Source organism: Thalia democratica, chromosome 3 (assembly GCF_965202585.1).
Source record: "Thalia democratica chromosome 3, ktThaDemo2.hap1.1, whole genome shotgun sequence".
NCBI lineage: Eukaryota > Metazoa > Chordata > Thaliacea > Salpida > Salpidae > Thalia > Thalia democratica.
The window spans coordinates 90839449-90865242 of NC_139167.1; positions in this window are offsets into that span (position 1 = coordinate 90839449).

Consider the following 25794-nt stretch of genomic DNA (forward strand, 5'->3'; position numbering starts at 1 on the left):
TTTCAATAAGTTTTCTGTCCATTTTTTATTAACTATATATTAGCTAAACTTAAAAAAAGTTAATATAAACTATTTTACCGTAATAAAAAGAAAACTTCTTTGAAATTTTAAAACTCCTTTTTTCATTTAGCTTTTATTAACTTTCTTAAGAAGCTGTGTTTCTATTAGCCTACAAATTACTAAATAGAAATATTGACTGTGTTGAATACAATTTATTTGTAATGTAAGATTTGTATATGTTTTAAGGAACTTTTTTGTGTTTTCAATGGTACGTTATGTTATTTTTAGTTCCTACAAACTCAGTAACTAAAAACTGTATTATAATAGTACTTAAAAGCTTGGCTTAATTCCAAATTATATTTTATATCCAAAACGACAAAAAATTAAAAATTCCGTAAAAAAATGTTACAGAAAATAATAGGGAGTGGTTTAAACAGTGGTAGTGTTTTAAACATTTAAACAGAAAACTTTATTTAAAACTTGATTTTATAAAACTATTTTACTATAAACTTATTATGCATTAAAACAAATTATACCCCTAAAATATATCATAACAAACGTTTTTCTGTTTTAAACTGTAATAAACCCAAGTTTTAAAAATATCAAAATAATAAGTTAAACTAATGTAAACATTGAAGTGAGTTATAGTTAAAATTTGTGTTTCAAGTTTTTATAAAAATAGTTTATTGAAAGTTTGTTTCTATAGTAAAATGTAAATTTAAAGTTAATACTTATGAATTATTTCGTACTTGTAATAAAAAATGTTGAGGTTTTTATTTAAAACAGACAAAAAGTTAGTTATTAAAATTATCTTAAAGTAAGTTTTACACTTTTTTTTTAATGCTTTTAAGAATGTAGATTAAGATAAGTAATCAAGCTGTTTAACAAAACAGTTTTTATTTGCATTTGTTCAGTTTTTGCTTTACTACTTTAAATGACTTGTAGAGCTATGATTATTAAAAACCAAATATTACTATGTAATAACTGATTTTTAAATTAATTTTGATAACAATAAGTTTGTTATATTGTTACTTTTTTTGTTTGAATTTTTAAACTGCTAATTACTGTTACTTCTGTTTAATATTAAAAGTTAGATAAAATCATTGAAATAAAAAAGTTTTAAAATAAATAATTTAATGAAAAAATAATTTTTAAAGTAAATTAGTTGGCAGTCAAATTACAAAACTTATGCTTTTGCAAGAGACGTTAAGTCTAATAGAACACTATAGTAATATGTGCAACCAGGAGTTTGTAAAGATTAAATTAATAACCGAGTTATAGTCAAGTATGATTTAATAATAATGATTATTAAAATTGTAATAGTTTTCCTGTCGAATATTACAAGTAAGTTAAACTACTGATTTAAAACAAAATTACTGATATACTTGTAACTAAACAAGACTTTGTTAAACAGTATTTCTTTTTAAACGAATCCCAATAATTTTTTGTTCTTAATTTGACACAGGAAAAAAGTTCTTTAGAAAAAGAAAAAAATTTCATGGGTAATACAATTAGTTGGCAAACACCCAGTTCGCAAAAACAATTATTTGCTGTTCTTTTAAGTAGGTGTATTTCAAAAAATATATTCATGCATTTATCAAAAAAATTTTATGCATTTTCATTAAAGTAATAAAAAGTAAAAAAAAATATATTTTTAATTATTTCTTTAAACTAAGATTTCAATGCAGTTTTTTTTTAAATAAAAATTAATGCTTGTTTAAGTATGTCAATTTACAAATAACTAATGCACTTAAACAAATTGAAGTTTTATTTACCTGCTTATTCAATCGTTCAATAAGTTTATCATAAGTTTAGTAGGAATACAAACTTACTGCTAACGTCATAATAAATACTGCAAACTTTCGATTATGTTAAGTCATTATGTATAGAGTAAAACTTAAATTTAAACATGCTCCCCTCATTACTATTTTAAGTCGTTAATAGTACGGCTAGTAAACATTTATAATTATCAGTGTTATGAGATAAAAGACATTATTAAGTTTCTATTAAATATTTAAGATTAAATGATAATATTTAAAAACTATTGTTAAAAAGTATATCATTTACGATAGTTGGCTTGTAATGTTATAATGTATTAAATCAGTTAATAGAACTTAAATAATAAAAATGTTGATGTTTTAATAGAAAAAATTAAAGTAATGAAATATTTTTTAACACTTTGAAAACACTACTACATTAATTATCAGCTGTTTTAACTTAGTACAAATAAATTTTTACTTATTGTTAGTACTTAAATTTTACAATTAAAGATAAATATTCTGTTACTGTCTATGTTACTAAATAAATATTTTTAAGTCTTACTAAAAAGAAAAAAAGTTCTTATTTATAAAATAAAAAAACACATTACTGTCGTTGACATATCTTTAAGCTTTTATTGTGTATGACTCTATAACAAGCGTATTTATTGTTGTTCAATATACTGTACATACATTTATAGTAACTTTGAACTCTTTTCGTATGCAGTATAATTAGATAAATAATTTATGTTAAACCTTTAGGTTTAACCTGTAAAAATGTTTATATAAACTTTTAAATGTATACTTTAATTGCATAAAGCTTTTAAGTGACGTCATAAGTCAATACAGAGTAGCGATTATAAATTTAATATATTTATATTCAAATACATCTTTACTTGTGAGTTAGCTCTAAATATTGAGACTTTTAAGCCTTTGGCAAACGGCTAGAATAATAAAAATTTAAAAATAATAGTTCTTAAGTCTAACTAACTATTTCTTATAAAGTATCATATAATTTTATGAAGTTGTTTTTTGAAATTGTCTTTTTAAAACTTTTTAAATGTTGTCTTTTAATCAGGCTAGCTTTTTATTCCAATTTATTTTATACTGTATAGTTTTTCAAAGTACTTCATAATATTTATTTATATAATGAAGCACTAGGAAAATAGATTAAAAATCATTAGTTTTTAAAGTGTTATTTAATAAAATTCTAAACATTTAATAAACCCAGTCATATCGGGCAAAATAAATTATGTTGTTTGTTAGTTAAATTTTAGAGAAAGTATAGAGAGATTTACTTTAACTCTTAAGCATGTAATTAATACGAAATATATAATTACACTACAGTATTTTAAACCTTGTAAACCATTTCATAATTTTACAGTGCCACTTAAAATAACATTTTTAAGTTTTAAAGATAGAAATTTTAGCATCTTTAAAAATTTGTACTTTTTATTATTTCTAATATTCCTTAATGTTAACAAAAAATAGTTTCTTACTAAAGCTACATTAAAAAACTTAGTTATTTATACTACTAGAGTTTTTTAATCATCAGTTATTGTGTTTTTTAAATATCAATTTTTTATGTCACTGGTGAATAAATATTAAACTTTCAAATGTTTTAACAGATTAAAAAACTATATACTTTAAAAAATAAGTGAAGCTTGTTAAAAAATATTGTATTTTTACATAATTGTTTCAAAAAACTAATTTCAAAGCTGTTGAAACAATTTTTATTTTAAATAAGATAAGTAACATTTTAACTTGTCATAACTATTAAAAAAAAAAAAAAAAAAAAAAAAAAAAAAAAAAAAACTGTTCCTTAATACATAGTTTATTGGGATATTAAAGTGCTAGAGGCCTTGGGTTCTTAAGTTTTGTTTATAGTCAGTGTTCTCAATATTTATCAGCTACTACGAAAGTCCAACAAACGCTGAGTTATCTGAGTATTAAAGATTTGAAAGTAAATATGAAGCAAGCTCTCCTAAGAAAAAAGAAAAACGTTGTTCATATAAAAGCGGTTCTAGTTATACGAATAAAAGTGAAACAAGTTGTATGGATAAAAGTTAAGCCGGTTACTCAAATGAAAGCTGAACCAGTTGTTCAAATAATGTGAAGCCAGTCGTTCGAATGAAAGTGAAACCAGTTTTGGAGTGAAACCATCTGTTCGGGTGAAGTTGAAGTAGGATATTGTTGTTCTTTTTTCGGAAGCACCGGAATTATAAATTTTGTGTTATAATTTTTGGTGTTTTTATGTTAATTTTTAAACTTTAATTAGTTAAACTCAGTTTTTGTTTTTCATTTTTAATGTACAATTTTGGTTTATTTTTGTCTTTTTGTTGTATGTCTTTCTGTATAAGTGGCCTAGGTTTTGACGCCTGGGTCCATCGCATGACAATAAACTTACAATAATAACTGTTGCTGGTTAAAATAAAACATATGAATAAATTAAAAGTGACTACTTAAATAATAAAAAAATCGAAATTTAGTTTAGCAATTAATCTGATGTCTAGTTTTGCAATTTAAACAAAGTTTATAAGGAGAGAGTTTAAATATTAAATGTTAACAGCTTATTATTTAAAATACATAACATAACAAAAATCAACCAAAATATTATAGTTCATTTTTAATTTATAATAAATCGCTCTATGTTTTACAGCTTACACAAATATCAAATCACCAAATCTTCAAATAACTTGTCACAAAAAGTAAATTTACAAAAATTTTTAAAGCGAATTTTTGTGGGTTTTGAAAGTTTATAAAATTTGTTCAGCAGCCTTTCATAAGTAACGGCACTTTTTAGCTAATCAAACTCGGTATAAATAATTTTTAGAGAACTTTTTTCTTTCTGATTTAAAATTTTTTTTTATACTGAACATTTTTTTTTAACTCATAAATTGCAAGTCTGAACAAAACTGACTACAAATAAACACTAGATAATAAATGGCAATTGAACTTTAGGCAATCTTTATTTATTAAAACTTTTTCATGTTCAAAATATCTAAGGAAAATACTTTGATGGTTGCCTTAACTATTATAAAAAGGTTCAAAAAAAAAGTTTACAAAAATTATTTTTTAAGTATTTTATATTTTAAAATCTTAAAAAATAATTAATTAATTTAGTAATTTACAATCAATACATAACATTAGTTACAGTGAGCTAAAAATATGGTTAATAAAAACAGACTGTATAGAATTTAGTGTCCATCTGTTACCATGATCCGTTTTTTTTTTGTTACACGGTAAAATTGCAGCGCAAAGTTAGTTATCATTTTTTTTAAAGCACAACTTGTTTTATAAAGCAGCATATGTAAAAAAAAATCATTTGTACTTTAATTAGAATACTTTTTTACTAACGGTAATGTAAAGTGTAGGTCAATTTATAATGCATACTACTTAAGAACAAATTTCTTCGAAGTACAATTTTTTAAATATTGCTCTTATATATATTATAAAAAATCCACAAAAAATAAAAATATAAAATTTTTGAATTTTTCAAAATGTTTATAAAACAAACAAGAGCTTTTCTTTAGTGTTTAGTTTCGAAAGAAACGTTTAGAAAATTAATATTATATTGCAAAAAGTATTCATAATGACGTTAAAACTCAGAAAACACAATATTAGCTTATAAAACTGTTCCATTAATGATCTAATTAAAAAACAAAAGCTCATAGAGTTTGTTTTAATTTGAAGTTTAATTTGTTATTTACTTTGTGAACTCTTTTACTGTTTATACGTCTTCAACTTTTTATATAAGATTTTTTGATTAGATCATTACATAACTTGTCAAAATAAAACAAAATTTTTTACAATAATTGACAAATAACGTCTAATTAAAGGGGCAATATTGCTCATTTTAGGAAAAAAATAATTGTAAGAAGAAAAAACTTGTAAGTTTATTGCTGTTTTTAATAACCAACTTATTCAGAGAAATGATTAATATTTCGTCTTTTTAAGTTTACCTATTTTAAACTTCACAAAATTTTATTGTTATTATTTTTCAAGAGTTAGTTACATCTTTAAGTTTTTAATAAATGACGTTAAAAAACATATTTTTATTTAATAAATTCAGATTTTAAAGTTTAAATACTGTTTGCTATTTTATGCTTAAAATACCAAAGGACTTAAATAACATTTAGTTTTATTAAAACATTATAAACTTTAAGATGAAATAACGTACAAAACTCCGAACGATTAAATTACAACTCACTGATTGCTTATTAAATTGACACATACTTAACAAACATAAAAAATATATTCTTAAAGGTTTTTTTATTTTTGACAAACTAAGTTAAAAAAAATATGTTACTTTAAAACTTTATGCCCAAACTTATTGTTGATGGTAAAAAACATTTTTATTTATTAACTCAACTGTGTAAGGAACAGCTTATAAACAGCTTTAAAGACAGAAAATATATTAACTAAAATTATATATTTTAATTTAGCTATTTAAATGCAGTATTTGTGATTGAAACCATAACTTCATCAGATTTGTTTTTACTTGAATAAAAGTTATTTATCAGTTTATTCATTAAAAAAAGCAATAACTCTAACTAGTTTTCTGTTTTAAGTAGAAAAAACATAATGAGTGAAAGTATCATTAAGAAAGCGCCATTATTTAGGATATGTTAATGACGTCGTCAATTAAGCCAACAAAAACTAATTTTTACACTTGAACAATGCATTTCCATTACTCTATCGAAAGTGATTTTTCAGTAATTTATATAAATATGTGTTTTTAGAACACAAAAAACTTTAATAAAAAAAAGTCTGTCTACTTTATTTACTTATTAGTTGTGATGTAGCAATTGATAAAATTTTCAAGTTTTATTACTTTTTACTTTTATTAGGAAGTATAGCATAAGAGAATTCATTTACTTAACTTTGTTTTTATAAAAACAATTTTCGGTATTTTCGGTTATCAAACTGTACATTTGAAATTCTATTTAGTTTGTTAAACTAAAGTTTACATGAATTTTATCGACTGAATCGAAATACGCATTGTTGTGAAACGCTAAATCATTTCTTAAGTATTACACAGCTGTTGATAAACCGTTTTAAATTCATTTTGTAACTCCAATGTAATTTTGTTCGAAATGCTAAAACCCATAATCGATTTTTTATCAGCAAAAGTTTGCTGGTTTTTCATCTGTATCATTTTCACCTGTACTCAAAACTTACAAAAAAAAACAATAAGAAGTAAGTCAAGAAGTTATTTAAACCTAATTATTTACTTTTTTATCTCAATAGTATTTTTAGAAGCTTTTTTGAAAAGACTAACTAATTTATCTTGGCAGAATTCAAAGTTTAGAATACTTATGATGCCTAGTGTTTCTAAAATCATTTTTCATTACCGTATAAATATTTAATTAAAAATAAATGTATTTGAAGACATGTTTAAATTAAAATGAGAACTTAAAAACTGGTTTAACTTTTAATCATAAAACAACAAAAACGATTTCAACTTTGTATGGATAAAAGTTTGTTTTAAGTAATGAAAAACAATCAAAAACATAAAATACATAACCGCGCTAAAAGTTTTTTTTATAGCTTATTAACTTTACACAATCCATTTGTTTAAAAAGTTGAAACTTAAAAACACATGGTTAAAAGCAAGTCTAAAACACTCAAGTATTAAAAACCTTAATTTTTTTTTCTAATCTTGCATTTTAATGATATAATCTAAATCTTCGCTTTTTTTTTTATAAAACTTGTAATCTTAAAAGTCCACCAAAAGTTAGTATAAAAACATTTTTTAGTAGTGAAACCTTTTTGTTTTTTATAATACAAAATACCTTAAAACAAAAATTATTATTAGTGATGCAAAGTTTATAAAGTGATATGACAAGCTCTAGTTTGAAAAAACTAATAAATATAAAAACCAGTTCGATCTACAGTACTGATAATATTAAATCGTAAAACAAATGTAGTAAAGCTAGAACTATATAGATATTTTGCTTTGGTTTTGAGAAATAAATATAAATTTTTTTATAATTAAAACCAAGCTTTAGTTTTAAACATAAATAGAGTACTTTTTTCGACTTGAAACTTCATTCTAACTTTATGGTAAGTTTGATGTATAATCAAGCTTTTATTAAAGTATGCCTATATAACATCAAGGAGCTCTTATCTTATGCATAAGTAACATATGTAAATTTTATTAAGAACTTACTTTATAGAACACACTAACATTGACCAAAGAGTTTTAATGGCTATTTATTTTATTCTAGCGATTTTAACAAAAAATATATTTTGAATATCTTAAAGAAGTACAAACTAAAGTATATTTTGAATAAAAACACAGACTTTAAAAGCAATAGTCTGCTAACAAAGATATATATGTACTGTTAAAATAAAAGTTTTAGAACACGGGTTAGAAGTGATCGGGTTAGAAGTAATCGGGTTAGAAGTGATCGAGTTAGAAGTGATCGAGTTAGAAGTGATCGGGTTAGAAATGATCAGGTTAGAAATGATAGCGAGTTAGAAATGATAGTAAACCAATCTAAATACATGAATGTCAACGTCATTTTAAAACACAACAAACTCTACAAACAATTGTTTGTATAAAAAAGAAAACAATTTATTAACTTAAATTAGCCATGCTATTGTTTCTAGTTGGTACAGCTATTCTAGTTAGCTTAATTAGATTACAGAATGGTCTGGTTTTTATTGTTTTCTAAATTTAATTTATCTATATTTTACTGTACAAATCAATAAAGCCAATCTACAACACTATACACTTTAATTTAAAGTTTTGAAAGGTTTTTCAAATATACATTTTTATAAATTATAAGAAAGCTTTAAATTAAAAAAAAAAACATTTATATTATAGTTTGTTTTTGCTAATTAGCCTTAACAAAGTATTGAACAGTCTGTGATGGTTGTAATTAACATCGAAAAATTTTTTAAATCTAAAAAAATTTTAAACTATAAAAACTACGTCATTTTAAAATGACAATGAATCTGTGATGGTTGTAAGAAACATCGAAAGTTTTTATTAAATATAAAAACATTTTAAAGTAAAAAACTACGTCATTTTAAAATAACAACAAATTATGCAAATGGTAGTGAAAATAATATAAAAATTATAACAAATAATTTAGCGTATGTTTATGTTCTTAGTTTGTACAGCTATTCCTGTTAGCTGAATTAAGTTATTAAGAAATGTTATTTTGGTCGTTTAATTTTAAACTTTGTATTACTGTATGAAGTAATAAAACATATTAACAACACTACACATCTTGTTTTCAAATGTTGATAAATTTTTCAAATATACGTTTGTCTAATTAAGAAAATTTTTAATTAAAATATTTTCAATTATATTATAGTTTGTTTTTGCTAATTTGCCGTAATAAGGTATTGAACACTCTGTGATAATTGTAACAAATTTCGAAAGTTTATTTAAATTTAAAATGCTACGTCATTTTGAAATAACAAGAAACTATGCAATTAATAGTTTGAAAAAAAAGTATATTAAAATAATGGGGGCTTTTTTAAAATTTTATACTGCTATTCCAGTTAGGTGACTTATTAACTAATAATAATTTTTTTTGTTACTAACAATTTTCATTTAAACCGTGTTTTTTTTACAAATGAGTAAAACCTAACCTTAACACTCTCTACGTCATTTTTTTTCATTCCAACAAATTCTGCGAACTGTTGTCTGTATAAGATATGTAAAAAAAAAAAATTAACCATTTTCAAGTTTCTAAATATGTTACAACAAGCTGAAATAAAATGATTGTTAATCAATGACTTAAGTATTTTTAATTTTATCATATGTTTTTATTTTTGAAAAAAAAGTGATTAGAACCTTATGTACTTCATTTTAAACTTCAAAAGAAAAAATAATCAAAACGATTTTCATTATCTATTAGAGAAATACCGTAATTTGTAAATAACTAAAATAAACTTCGTCTAATTCAATGTTATAAAGTGTTTTAAATTGTAATTGATTGAATTAATTTGTATTAGTGATGAAAATCAATCCAAATTTGTAGACTTTACAAAAATAATCTTTGTGAATTAATTATAAAATATTTCTGAAAAAAGTCTTTGAAGTCTTTTAAAGTGGAGTCTTATTAAAATTTAACAAAAAGTATTTTTTTTACTCGTCTTGCATTTCTAATCAAGCAATATTTCAGATTTGTAACGGTAAAAAATATTTTTTAGTTACCTACATTAACAAAACTGTTTAAAATAGTAGTAAAAATATTTTTTGAAACTTTGTTTACTTTTTGTTAAACATAGATAGCACATAGAAATAATAAATTTTTTGTTGGTAAGTACAGTATTTTGACAACAAACTAATAAAAAAATTAAACCTTAATAGTTGAATTAGTTATTTAAAGTAGTTCATTTAAGAATAACAAACGTAATCAAATTATAATATATAGTTAATATGCTTTTTTTTTTCAAAATAGGATTTTTCTGTAAAACTAATTTTAAATTTGTTTATGTACAGCTTAAAACTAAAAAAATTACATTCAATTAAATAGTTTTAAAATCAGAAATTACTAATTTAAAGTTCATGTTAGGTATTAACTATACTTTTGATTATTTATTAGAGTTTTAAATATTACTTTAGATAAAAATAGAAATGATTTCCGGTTTATACAGTTTTTTCATGGTTAATTTTTTATTTATTTTAATAAGATAGGTTAAAAACATAGTTGCTCACTCACATACTGTTGCTGGTAGTTTTTAAATAAATCAAAACAACATTTTTTAAAGCTGTATTTACAGGTTTCAAAAATAAGAATAATAATTATGATGTCACTAGCAAATAAACACAACAATACCTTCTAATATCATATTTTATTTATATTCACGTTTCTCTAGCATTATTTTTCTAAAGTAAAAGTAATAATTTCTAAGCTGTTGTAAAAACAGCTAATTTTAGTGATAAAAGCATCTAATAACAGTTAATTTTCAAGTAGTTAACAAAATAAATGTGTACTACTATAAAACATTTGTTAACAAAGCTTTATCAGCTAATTGTATATTTTGTAGATAAAAATATCTTATTAAGGAAATTGGAATGTTGTGGCGTGAGTGGAAATATAATTAGTGTTGATTAGTGTTGTTTAGTATATATTGTCTATCTTACTTTTTAGAGTTTTTAATCGTGATCATTGCTTTGCATGAAACACTGTGTTGAATAAAACTCTAAATCTAAAATTGTCTAATTAATGGGAAAAAACTTAACTTAGGGATATAAGGCGTTCAAAAACAAAAACTATTATCACTTTTTAAAAGAAAAAATATTTAACTAGTTCAAAAATAAGTTTTTGTTTTTATAAATTACAGTTTAAAAAAACTATTAATATTAGTATATTTAATTGCTCTATCCATTCATTTTGTTTAATGTCAGAAATAGTTGTTAGATATAAACATTTTTAAGTCAACATTAATTCTTTTATGATATCAAAAAATGAATTGTTATAAATAAGAACTACAATTATCTTTTGTAAAAAAAGTGTTTGGAAAAATTAAAAATAAACATACTAGTATAGAAACCTCAGCTAGAAAAGTACATTTACTTTATGTATCTAAAAAGTTATATTAGGCAAGCAAAAACTATTTACTAGCTTAAATAGCCTTATGGAAATTTGAAGTTATACTCATATATATAATGTATAAAACTTTATAAGCTACATTTTATAGTAAGTTTAATTTAATAATTTTATGTAAATGGCACAAACAATTCAAAAAAAGTTTTTTTAATTTTTTTAAGCATAGCTAAAAAACAACATTTGAAAAACGTGCAAAATTGCATTGTAAATTTTCTGCTGACGTCATTATTTTATAAACGCAAATGCTAGGATAGTAGATGAAAATAGAGAAAAAATTTAAATTATAACATAGAATATAAAATCTAATTGCAAGTATTATGAATAGTTTTAAAAGTCATTTGAAAAATGAGTAACATTGAATTTTCTGAGGTATTCAAGCACTATAGTGATTTATATACTTAATAATCTGTATATAAATAAACGTATTGAACGCAAAAACAGTAATATCAGCAAATGTTTATTTTGATATTTTATATATATATATATAATCTATTAGTAAGTTAAATTATTTCTCAATGTATATTATAAACTAAATATCTTCTTTTATTACTTTTATAATAACACACTCATTAACATTTTTAAGCTGTATTAACTATATATTTAAAGTTGTTATAATGAAACTTCTTTTACAAGGAAGTCATTTATATAGTTTTATATAGTGCATATCTTACATTGCATCTACTACAAACTTTCAAGCGTTCGCTCGGTTAACTATGGTTTTTTCAACGAAAGTAAAACTGTAATTCAACTTTTTTTATTGCTTTTTATTTACTAGTGCACTTTTATATTGCAATTTAGTTTATTGTGCAAACTTCTTCGAAATGCGTTTTAATTAAAAATTTGTTTTTTTTTTGTTTTATTAGCTATTGTTATTTATAACTATCCCGCTAGTTTTTTCGTAACGCAATTTAATGCTTTTTGCAAAATTTGATATATTATAAATTAATATTTATAGCAATTTACACAAATTTTTAACTGTTTTGTGCTAAAAATAACAAAAAAACTATTACTAGTTATTTAGCTCCGAAATTCGGGTTGTTTAATAAAACACTGTCTAAGTTTTACGTTTATTCAATTAAGATATTTAAGAAATAGATTTAACATAAATTAAAATGTATTAAAAACGATTAAAAATTTAAGTTTTATTTTATTCGATAGTCAAAAAAATTCATTTATTTTGTAGTTAAAAAAAAAAAATTATTGAAGTCATAATTTAAATATTATCAAAAAAAAATATTGTTTTGTATCTCGCGATGTTGTGAGCAAATATTTACACTTAATTTAAACTTTTATACCGCTTCGTATATCAATACAGTGGTTAGACATTATCAAAAAAAAAGCTGATATGTTTAATTTATACAACTTGCACAGTAGAAAAAAAAAACTTTTGTTTAAAATTTATTTTATTTCATAAGCAACTAGAGTGAAGGATAATAATAATTTATAATAATGTATAAGACTTACAATACATTGATTATGATAAATCAAATTATATATAATATGTTTATAAATATAAACAAAATTTAGGTGACATTGATTAAATTTTAAAATCCAATCAGTTTTGAAAAATTTATTGAAGTTATTCTTGAGACCTTTTCTCAACAAACCCAGTTAGCTTGTATAGTTGCATTTTTTTTTTACGTTTATTTCCTTTTTTATTTTCTTGTCTTCGAAAAAGGCACGACAAAAAACGTATACAATTTGTTTGCTAATAAATACTATTTTTTGTGTCTGCTGAAAAATTAGTTCAGTAATTTTTCAAAATCCTCTTAGTTTGATAACCTTTAAATCTTATTTTAAATTTATTTAACAACACACTTGAAAATTAAAAAAATTTTATTGTTAAACAAACATTAAATTACAAAGTTGTCTGTTAAAATTTTATTAGAGTTATTACTTGTTAAGACTAATCATATTAATACTTACCTTTTTATTAAAATATGAATACCGGTAATGCTGTATTTAAACAGCTTAAAATTTGCCCTAAACACTTTTGTGTTAAGAACATTCGATTTTATTTAAATGAAGTTCATACAAGTTAGAGTTCGTTTATGTTTGAGTCTTACTTTAGTAAAGTTATTCTACTATATTATAATTACTATTATATAAAAACTAAAACAAGTTTACCACAAGTATGTGTCGAATTTTCTAAGCAGACTTTTAAAAGTAAACATTATTTTTTTTTAATAGTTAAATAAAATTAAAAAATTGATAACTTGTACTTGTTTAAATTTTTTACTTTGATTTTTTATACTTGTAAATTTAATTCGCGATGTTATCGTTTTTACTTTTTTTAAATTACTCAAATATGTTTACTTAAACGAGTAATTGATACCTAAAAAAAACAAAAAATTCTTAAATATATCGATTTGAAAGTTAAAAGTTATAAAATACAGTTATACTTCCTAAGTATTATATATAGTATTTAATACAGCTAAATTAGTTTGTTTAATATGTATGTAAAGTTCTATTTATACTGCTTTAAAATTCTAATTAAAATAAAAAAATTAAAAAAAGACAAAAAAACTTAACTTTAGATTAAATTACAAAAAACTATAACAATATTCAAAAATAACTATTCAATGTCAACAAAAAAAAAATAAATTTAAATACAAAAGATATGTGTTCAAAATTTAAATGGTCATTAAAATAGTTTTAAAACATTAAATAGTTTGTAGGAATAATATGAAATAATTTTAAGACAAAACTAGTTTTACCTGTTTTTCGTTGTTAATACTAGACAAATGTATTTTGTTTAAACGTAACTGTTATAAAATGACAAGAACTTACTTTTATATTAAATATTTAATTAAGTAAATTTTTAATTGTATATCACTCTATAGGATTTTTATTTAAAAGCTTTGTACAAAGCTGTTATAAAACACAACAAAAAATTTGTACTATGTGACCAAAAACATACAAGGTTTTCAAATATTAATATAGTAATTAGTTTTCATATATTAGGTTTATATATATCCTGTTTAGTTTGTTTAACTGTTTTGTAGTAGGTCTTCATTCTTCCTTAATTTAAAAACTGAACTACACAGATAGTGCAAAATTCAAAAACATTTTTTTCTTTAAATTCTTTAGACTTTTGCAGTTTTTAATCACTCAAGTATTTTTAGTTATATAGATATTTTGAGTTCTAATTTTCTTTTAATTTTTGTATTCTTTGAAATTTCTTTTTTTTTGATTAATTTAACAGATGTTTTGTTATTTTATAGTGATAGTTATTTGATACTAATTAAAAAAAGTATACTACGAAGTTTTCGAAAATAAATCACTTTTATTTTACTACAATAAGTATTTTAAAAATATAAGTTTTAGAAATTTTGATAATTATAACTAAGTAAATATTAAATTAAAAAGTTTTATGTTTAAATGTACATGAAAAGTTTATATATCAATACTAATTAAACTCTAATATTTAGAAATTATTATTTGATAATTATAAGCTAGACTTTGTGAGTTTTCAGCTTAATGACTATATTTTTTTACTACGTGTTTTATTCATTACTTAAAAAAATTTAAGTTTGTTTACCTTTACTAATGTTATTATATTTATAATAAACTGACCTCTTAGATGATTTATTCAAAAAATGGCTAAGTTTTTTTACGTAAGAAGACATTTAGTTTTTTTTTTATAGTTTTTTATTTTAATTGTAGCTTAATCTTGTAATACTAATCTTTTGATTTTTTTCAATAAAAAAAATTATTTGAAAAATACGAATTTATTAAAAAAAAATTGTTTCTACAAAGAAATAATAATAATTGTGCGCTAAAAACCATAGTTTCTTTTTTTTTATATCTAATAAATGTAATAGGTCAATTTTTTTTTTTCATTAATAAAGTTAAATTTTAAACTTTCAGCTCGTTTAGAAATTTCTAGTTTTATTTGAAAGAGTTTTAGTTAATAGTTTTATGACTTGTTAGGTTGTAGGATTTAATTGCTTATGTTAGTTTTAATTACCTAGCTTGTTAATTCTAAAAAAACTCTAGCCATCTTAATATTAAAATGTATAAACAACTTGTTTTAAAAGAAAACTAGTAATATCTATTCAAACACTTTTGACATATAACATAATAGTTAATAAATGTTTTATAAGAAAGTGATTTTACTCCAACCATATTGTTACTTATTGTTGGTATATTTTGATAAACAGAGAAAGTTTATAACTTTTGTTAAAAATAACTTCTAAATAGAAACAGTTCTTTGATGATTGTTAAGTATATTATCAAACAACCCTCATTAACTCATATAAACAGTTGAAAACTAGCTAGTTGTTCAAGACTATTATGTCATTAACATATTTTATTTCACCATAACATTCATTTTTTAACTTAAATTAACTTTACTTCTCTCTTAAAGTTTTCAGGTCATAAAACTAAAATATAGTTTATTAGCTGTTAAAATATTCATTGTCACCATAAAAAAACTTAAATTTAGCAAAATAGTTCTTAAAATTTATATCTCAAGGATTGCTAATGTTATTATTTTATGTAACTTTATTCTACTTTCACTGTTAAACAATTTTCTCTTTCAAAAATTCTACATTATTATTATGAGTATTCTTAGGCTGTGAAAAGTTAATGCCGATAGCAAAGTGATTTATTTCTGCAATGGTATTTTTTTTCTAGTACAAGTTATAAACTCCATATTCTAGAGCAAAATTATTGCAAATTGTTTGTTCGTTTTATCTACAAACTTTAAAAAATATAATTAAGAAAAAAGAAGTCTGCAGTAAGCAGTGTTATAAATAAATTAATAAAATTATTTAAATCAAATTATTCATTTCATAGCATTAAGGTTTCAACTCGTTAAATAAGTTTTCCAAATAGATCAACCAAGTGTTGTAACCTATGTAAAGTTTTTTAGACTTTAAAACGTGTTTTATTTTAATTAATTTGTAATGAACTATGATTTGTTATATATCTGTTATTATCATATAAAAGTAAATAACAAAGTAATTTTTCACCAAATGTTTTCATAAATAACGTGTAGATAGTTAAACAAAATATTTTGTTATGATTAATGTTTTTTAAATTCAGAAAATTAAAGTTTTATTTTTAGTTTAGTGGGATAACAAATTTACTGCTAACGTCATAATAAATACTGCAAACTATTGATTATCTGAAATCATTATTTATAGAGTAAAACTTAAAACAATACAAGCTCGCTCTCAGTATTATTTGGAGCTGTTAATAATACGGCTATTAAAAGTTTATCATTATCAGTCTTATGAGACAAAAAACTTTTTTTTTGTTTCAATATAAAAATTAAAAAATACAATGGTAATATTCATTAAATTACTGTTTCAGAAATTATCATTTAAATTAGATGGCTTGTAATGTTAAAAGGTATTATGTCAGTTAGTAGTACTAAAAAAAAAAGTTGATGTATTTATAATAAGAATTAAATTAATGAAATGTTTTGTAATACTTTGAAAACACTACTACAATAAATATCAGCTGAACTAATTTAGTATCAATAAATTATTAATTATTGTTAATACTTAAATTTTACAAATACATATAAAAATTCTGTTACTGTCTATGTTAATAGATAAACATTTTTAAGTCTTACTTAAAAGAAAATTAAAGTTCCAATTTAAAAAAGATTAATACACGTTTCTGTCCTTGACAAACTTTAAGCTGTTCTCTGGTGTATGACTCTATAACCAAAACAGTTTTTCGTACACCATGTAACTTGAGCGTATTTCATATGGTTAAATATACAATACATGCATTTATAGTATTTTTAAATTTTGTTATATGCATAATAATTAGGTAAACAGTTTCTATTATACCCTTGTGTTTTACCTGTAAAAATGTTTTTATAAACTTTTAAATGAATTCTTTAATTGTTTGAGGATTTTAAGTGACGTCATAAGTCAATACAAAGAAGCGATTATAAATTTAAATTGGATACTCAAAACCATTTTTATTTACAAGCTAGCTATATTCAAACTTTTAAGCCCTTGGTAAACAACTAGAATAATAAAAATTTAAGAACAATAGTTCTTAACTCTAACTAATTATTTCTTATAAAGTATAACTTTAAATTATATAAAGACTTTTTTGAATGTTAATGATAAAAGTTGTTTTTCAGTCAGGTTAGCTTTTTATTCCAATCTTTTATCTTGTTTTATATTGTACTGTTTTTTAAAGGTGTTTAATGTTTATCTATATAATGAAGTGCTAGGAAGTTAGATTAAAAAACAATAACTTTTTAAATGTTGTATATTAAGTTTTAAACACTTAAAAAAGCCTGTCATATTGGGCAACATAAACTATGTGTTTGTAGAGACATTTACTTTAATATGAAATAGAGTCACGAATAAAGTAATAAAATTGCACTACAGCATTTCTAACCTTGTAAACTTACACCATCTATAACTATTAAACTATTAAAACGTTTACTTAAAAAATCAAAAACTAATATAGACGTTAAAACTAAAAAAAATATTAACATTGAACACTTATTATAGTAAATAAAATTAGTTTGAACATTTAATTTCTTATAGTCTTTAAAACAACAATAGTAAAATATTATATTCTTCAACTGAAAAATAAATTATTTTTACTCCATTTGTGCAAAGTAGTAAACTTTTAGGTAAAATAACTTTATTTATTAGTAGTTGATTAGTTTGAGCAACGTAAATTTTTAAACTGATATAAGTAAGTAAGAAAAAACGAAAAACATATAGTGAGGTTACAAAGTTAAAAACAAAAACTAATAAATTATAAAACATGAAAGGACTATTTTATTGTAAGAACATTTTATTTAATAAAGTAAAAGTGTTTCAGCTCGATAGAGACTAAATATGTTAATATCTGGCTTACTGACTAAAAGTGTTGCTTAACATTATCTAGGACTAAACTCAAGACTTTTGAAAATTTTAGCTGAATCTTTTTATTAATACCTGGTGATGCCTACAGTTACTTACTAATCACATAAATTGAAAACAATTAATATTAAATTTTACAACATATATTTACTATAATATAGAATTAAAAACGATTTAAAAGTTTGTAATAATACTTTTTATAATTAAAATTTTGTTTAATCTATAATTGTAAGATATAAATTTTGATCTAGTTTTAGGTATTATAACATTATTTAATACATTCTGACAAAATTAAATAAAACAAGTAGTATACTTAAAAAATGTTAAGTTGTAGTCTAATACTTAACTGTAGTTTAATTAATGTTTTTATTTCTACTTTCATAGTAACACTGGTTTTAAAAAATCACATTTAAATTTCAACTAAGATTTATTTATTTGTTGCCATGTTTACAAATTCTGGTTTATCAATATTAATAGTTCGGAGAATATGGAAATATTTCAATCTGGTAAGTAATAACTTTTGACTATATAGCATTAATATAAGTGAGCTTTACTTTTTTAAACAAAGTTCCTAAAAAATTGCTTAAGACATGTAGGAATTGTTTGCTTTTTAACCAACGAAGTTCGCTAAATGCGCTTAACCTTTTATTTTAACAACACTATTTAACAGAATAATATTGGTTCCATTTAATATTCAAACCACAATGTGTTTTCAAGCATTAAAATATAAAAACGTTATAATGATATAAAAAAGGTAGCAAAAATTTTAGTATTAACTTAGTTTTGTTTACTATCTTTCGGCTTTTATATTCACACTTACTAGCAATTATTGCAATTATTCTATAACAAAAAAAGAGTATAAATTGACGTTTGAATTAGAAAATAAAAAACATATTAGTTATTACTTTTGCGTTAAAAACTGTTAATTTTTGGAGTATATTAACAAGCAAGGTAAAATTTTCAGATTTTAAAGAGAATTTACAAACGTACTAAATTTCAATTAACATTTAAAGCTATTTTCAAAATATTATGTTACAAAATTATACAAATTTGCAGTGTTATACATAATTTTAGTACTACTTTCTTGCTGTAATACCAAACAAGTAAAACTACTAAATTAAAATATTTTAAATACTTATAAATATACAAGTCGAATAATGTAAATTTTTTAAACGTTAAAAAACAGAAAAGAAACAAATTATTTACAGAAGCAAAAAAAAAACACACACACAAACTGTTGATTGTAAGAGTTGGATATTTCAACGAAAAGCTGTAATTATTAGTCACTTGGAGGCAAACGTAATTTTGAGCAGTTTGTAAAAACTGTTAAATTAACGCTTTAGCCGAAACAAAACAAATTAAGCAATTAGTAAAAGTTTGATATTGTTTTAAAAAACTTACTCGATTACTTATGCACTTATATGCTAACAATGTTTCGTTTAAATAAATTCGTCATCAAAAAAAAAGATTTATATAAATGAGTAAACTTTGTATTTTATTTAACAGAAATTCATTACTTTTTGACAAAGCTCAAAAACGAAAAAAAACTTAGCCATGCCCCAACATGCCAGCAGATGAAAGTCCCAAGTCATACTTGATCAAATATAGGTTTCTTCCCTAATAATACACAACGTTTTTTTATTTTTACTATAAGACCTCTTAGGTCCATTAGAAAGTTCAATTCACGGTAAATATGTGCTGTAGATCAAAAAAAGGGTAACTGGGTTCATAGTCAATTCTCCTATACCAGACGAGACAGCAATGACGGTTAGAATTTCATTCATACAGAACTGGGTAGGACTTTATGAGGTGCCACAAGTTATCCCGTTCGACAATAGTAGAGAGTTCAAAAATGAACTATTACAAACGACGTATGAGCAATTAGGGATTGAATAAAGGTTTACCGTTTTCATAAACACCACAAACAAATGGAAATATAGAAAGACAAAATCGTACTATCAATGTGGCTTTTCGGTCACTTAAAGACAAAATAAATTGGCCCTTTACCTACCATTAATAGAAAATTACATAAATAACTCGTTTATTGAAGGCTCCCTTACTTTATAACCCAGTATGCGTATGGATGCTCTTTAAATCTTAGTGACCGAGTAATTTTTGACAAACTTGAGACAATTACAGAGACTAACAAGCCATCCTGATTCAAAACTGCGGTATTCATAAATTTCATGTCTGATATCTGTCGCAAATTCAATAAAAAAAAATTCACCGACGTAATATCAACCAGGTCGTTTTGACTGCGTATATGTATGGCTCAAGAAAGCCAGCAGGAAAAAGCTGGACAAGCTATAAAAAGAGCCATATGAGGTGGTGCGGAACAGATCGACTGAGCAGTCGCTGTTCATCTTAAAGGGCAACAACGTTGTTAAGGTCTCAATAAGAAATGTCAATGCCTATGTAGGACTCTTAAACCTCCATTATGTAATCAAAACCGGCAAAAAAAAGCTATAGTTTAAGACCAAGAAATCCCGTTAACTATTCTGAGTCATCGAGTTCAGGCGACTTATAACTTTAAAAATATTAACATAGGGGTAGATTAGGCATGGCAATTGGGGTGATTTTTTTTCTTGCGTCTATTTATATTTTAATATATGTTTGTTTTCTTCAACCTAATATTGTAAATTTCTGTAGTTGATTTTTGACTTATGTCTAAAATTATTTTAAAAATTAACTTCTAGTAAAAGCAATAAGATTGTTTAAGTATTAAGAAAAAAATTATTATAACTTAGAACAACTGATTAAAACCTTTTATTTGTTTAAGCCAATTTATCTTAGATTTTTTTTTTGTGTTATTAATATTTCTTTTTTGAAATACTAGGGTAGAGTTCTCTTCAATCAAATGGGAATAAGAAGTGGGGTAAGGATTTGCTCTCAAAATAGCAGTAAAAGGAAGTATAATGCTATTCCAATTTAAATTTGAAATCCGTTTTGTTTTTAAGAGAAAATAACGAGTTTGTTGCAATTATAATTGTTGCCCGGGCAAGTCTGGTGAAACAAAAAATGAGAAAGAGAAAAAAAGAATGAATGTGCATTTCTCTTTTATGTAGTATTATCAAAACTAGCTGATAAAAATTTTTATATAATGGTTTTTTAAAAGCTGATACAACAGACAGAGTTGTGTGGATAACCGCCAGGAAATGCAAGGACTGTTTACAAAAATGACACTTGAATATTGGTATTGAGTTGTTTTATAAAGTTTTAGTATATATAATTATAAATTTATTTGTTAGATTTTAAGATTGTTATTAAAAGTATGTTTTTAAATCCTCTTACAGTAGATTTTTATAGCCTTTTTGATATCCAACAAGTGATTTATTAAAAGCATTTTTTACAGTGGTTTATAATAAAGCATTTTCACATAAGTAACACACTTAAAAAGTTATTTTAGTTTTAAAATTCTTTTAGTTCTTGGTTTTGAACTTATTTGAAGTGTTTCGTAAAATATTATTGAATTTTTATAGTGGTTAATATTCAGTATTTTAGTACACAAATTATATATTTAATAGTCCTTAAAATTTTAACAATTAGTGTCGTCTTCAATAAAGTTCGTTTAAAAGAGAAACCCACTAAATTGTTGTGCCTGGTTATTTGTAGTAGTATTGATATCTAGTAATACAAAGTCTAGGGTAAAGAAATATATATGTCAAATCCCAGTTTTAAAGTCACACTTAGATTAAGCTCCAAACGTAAACGTTCTAGGGTAAATGAACCTTTGGATGTTGGGTCACCAACACCCTTTGGTTTCACTTGAACTAAAAAGTGGTACTTTAATTTAATAATATATACAAGTTCTATATGTCTTGTGCTTAAAGAATAAATAAGCCTACTATAACAATAAAGAATATTGATAGCCGTGGTTACTATTAGTTTTAAAGTTTAACCTCTAAATTTCACTACTTATATTGTATTCGCACTAATCATTTGACCATTTGCTGGTTTAAATTATGACGTCAGCAGAACATATGCAATACATTTTGCTCGTTTTTAAAAAGTCTAATGTGAAAATAATGTTAGGTTTATTTCACCATAATGTTTACGGTTAACTATAGTACAATAAGCAGTTGAGTGATTATTTTTGATAGAATTTATAAAAGCATTTTCGTTGAGAACTTCAAATTAACTGTTATTTATATTTACGTAAAAATGTAAAAAGTTTACTTTAAATTATTGAGGCAAAGAAATTTTACTCTCTCAATACAAATAAATCAACATTACATACTTATATGATCATTGTTTTTGTACATTATTAATTTTATATAAAACTAGTAATTTTGTTTACAAAAAATATTTGTTTTATAAAAAATAATCAGCTTAATTTTTTTAGCTTTATACAAATTTTATATTTTAGTTGAAGGTATGTCAACTTACTTCAGACCATTAAAATTACTAACAATAATAAATAAAGTTCTTTGCAAGTTTATTTACATTTAAGACTACAATTTTTAGTCGTAGTTTTGAATACTTTTACAGTTGAATAAAATTTCTGTATTTCTATTTAAAATATCAATGAAAATATTAATTTTCTCATATGCACTTAAAACACTCCAGAATATTTGTATTAATTAGGGTTTTATGTTCGTTGGCTTTGTTTTATTTAAAATGGTTGTTTTTATAACAGCTCGAAATACTTTAACTAATCAATAGAAATACATAAAGAACTTAAAAATTTATTTTATTATTAAAGTACTAGTAAAAAATTTTATAATTTTTAACTATTTTTAACTATATAACTGGTTTTTAACTATTTTTCTATATTTATTATAAACTAGTATGGTTAAATATATAAAAAGCAAGTAAGCTAAGCAATTCTAACACATATACAGGAAACAAAGTTAATATCATAAATATATTTGTTTTGGATATATAAAGCTTTTAAAAATTGATTTAGTGAAATTAAAACTGTTAAAAACTGTCAAAAAAAATCTTTTTTTTCCAAAGTCAAACAACTATTATAGTATGTATAAAATAATTTAAACGTTGCAATCATATCTAAGTAACATAATAAATTGTTATTTTAGAAAAATAGCTTAAAATGGTTTATAAAATATAAAACTACTTTTTCTGGTTACAACTTGTTAATCAAAATATCGATGTTGTGACACAGTTCCTAATAGGGATTAGGGTGAATTTAGCAGCTACTTTTTTTCCTTTTAAAATAAGTTTTTTAACTTTTTATAGTTTTTTGTAAAATCAATTTGTATGCAGAAGAATTTTTGAAATTGCGTAAAGAGTAGCTAAAAATTATTTTCGTGTGTCATCTTAGTAATTCGATTGTTAAGGAAACACAAAAAATCAGTTTTTGAATGTAACTTAGAGATGAAAAGATTTAAAAGATAACTAATAAACATGTTGAGTAAAAAAATAAAGATCCAGTAAATTTTAACTTATGATAATAAAGACAAATACTGTATTGATAATGGCTTGAAATTAAATAAGTTATTTATTTTTGTTATTTCTTCGACGGAACTTATTTTATATTTAAAAGCTGTTCCTAACATAGCTAAATAAAAAATTATTACAATTATAAAATCATCCCAAAATAAATCATTATGTTGAATTTAAGCTTGCCTCGAGGCATACGAAAGTCTAGGCTTCTGCTCTGCTGACTTTTGCCGATGGTTTTGTAGGTTATATTACATTTTTGTGACTATATAAAAAGTTAAGTCAGTCAAAAAGTAATTGCTAAGTCATTAATTTATACTTAATTTGATTGTAAAACTGTTTTAAATATGACTTTAGTGTTCCTTAATTAAGTTTTAATTTAGAAATATTACTACTATGTTTGCACGAGGCGTCAATTTTGCACAAAGACAAAAATTGCACGGGTTTAAACATCTATTGGTATATATATGTGTTAACTTACTATTTTAATTACTTATTCTTCATTATCACTAATAACCGTATCCTTTATCCTCGGTTGGTATTTTTTTACTTTTTTTTATTTTTCTATTAGACTTTTCATACACATTTAAGTTATTTTTAAGTTTTTGTTATTTTGTTTTTTTACCACTGTTACCCTTAACTCTTAACCTCGGTCGCTAACTTTTTTGTTTTAATATTTTTTTTTTTAATTACTTTTTTACTTTTTTTTTTACTCTCGTGTAGAGGTGACCCTCCGTGCAAAAGTGTCGTTGTGCAAAATTTAACCAAAAAAATTATACGGTGCAGTTATATAAGTTGCTGTTTATTAAATTTAAAGTACTATACTTGACCTTAAACTTAGGTTTTAATGAATTGAATTATCAAAAACAATTACATAACAGAGGCAAAAATATTTTCTAATTACTTGCATAAATTAATTACTTAATTTACATTACAAAATAGTCTTGCAAAGCAAAAATAAAAGAAGCATAATAAAACACTCGCATTTTAAACTAAATTGCATTACAAATAAAAATTGAAATAAAAAATAAAATGTGTTAAAAATAGTTCGCGTTATAAATATTTTGCTCACGTCATAATTAGGACCACAAAAGCTTAATCGCTTACAAATTATTATTATAGAGTTTTTTTATATTTATTTTTAACCATTATAGTTTGTTTTCTTTTTGAAGCCGGTCATGAAACGGCTAACAAAACCTCAAATTCTATAACGGTCATAAACAAATGTACTTAACTTTGTTTATAACTAATACTACCAAATAGTTATAATGAAAAAATTTAACAAAATTGAAGAACTTTGAATTTCTTGCATAAGCTATTAATTTGACAATTTGTTAAATACGACAAATTTTTCGTGTATTCTGTCGTTCATGTTAAAGTTATTAAATTCTTAGTTTAGAAGAACATTGTTTAGTTTTATTATTATTTTCTTGAATTTATAAATGACTAATCTTTAGGATTTAGTTTATTTTATGTAGTTTCAAATATTTTTCTACCCAAGTAAAAACATAACCAATGTTTAAAAGTTTACATTGGTTGTAAAAAAATAAACTTTATAATTTTAGTTATAAATGATTCAAACCACATACACAAATAAAGTAAAATGTACTACATATGTACTTGTGTTTAAAGTCACAATGTATTTGAACTTTTATTAATAAGTCTATAACAGTAAATTTGTAATAACAGATTTGAACATACTAAAAATATAGAAAAAATTTAATATAAAGATAATAAACTTTTCATTACTTAAGTTACATTGTTTATATTACTGCTGTATATTCTTTAATTAATTACTATAACAAGTTTCTAAATGACCGAACAATAAATAAAATAGAATTTTTTCAACAACTGTTTTTTTAAATTTACAAACATCCACTTAAAACCTTTGTACATGATAACAAAACGAGATAACAAACCGAACTTTTAACTGTAATTTAATTTTTAGGTAATAAATTGCACAGCTATAAAAAAAACTATTTCAATAATTCGAAATATTGCTTTAGTAGTCAATAAATGCTGACTTAATTTGGTTATGTGAAAAAAAAATCTAAGTTTTTTATAGTATGTAGTTTAGTTTAGTATGTAGTGTAATAGTTTTTAATATGAGTTTTTTACTGCGATTAAACTATTAATATTATAATTATATTTGTATAAATAAACTAATTATTTAAATACAGCTTTTTTAAAAAACAACTATAGACTGATTTAATT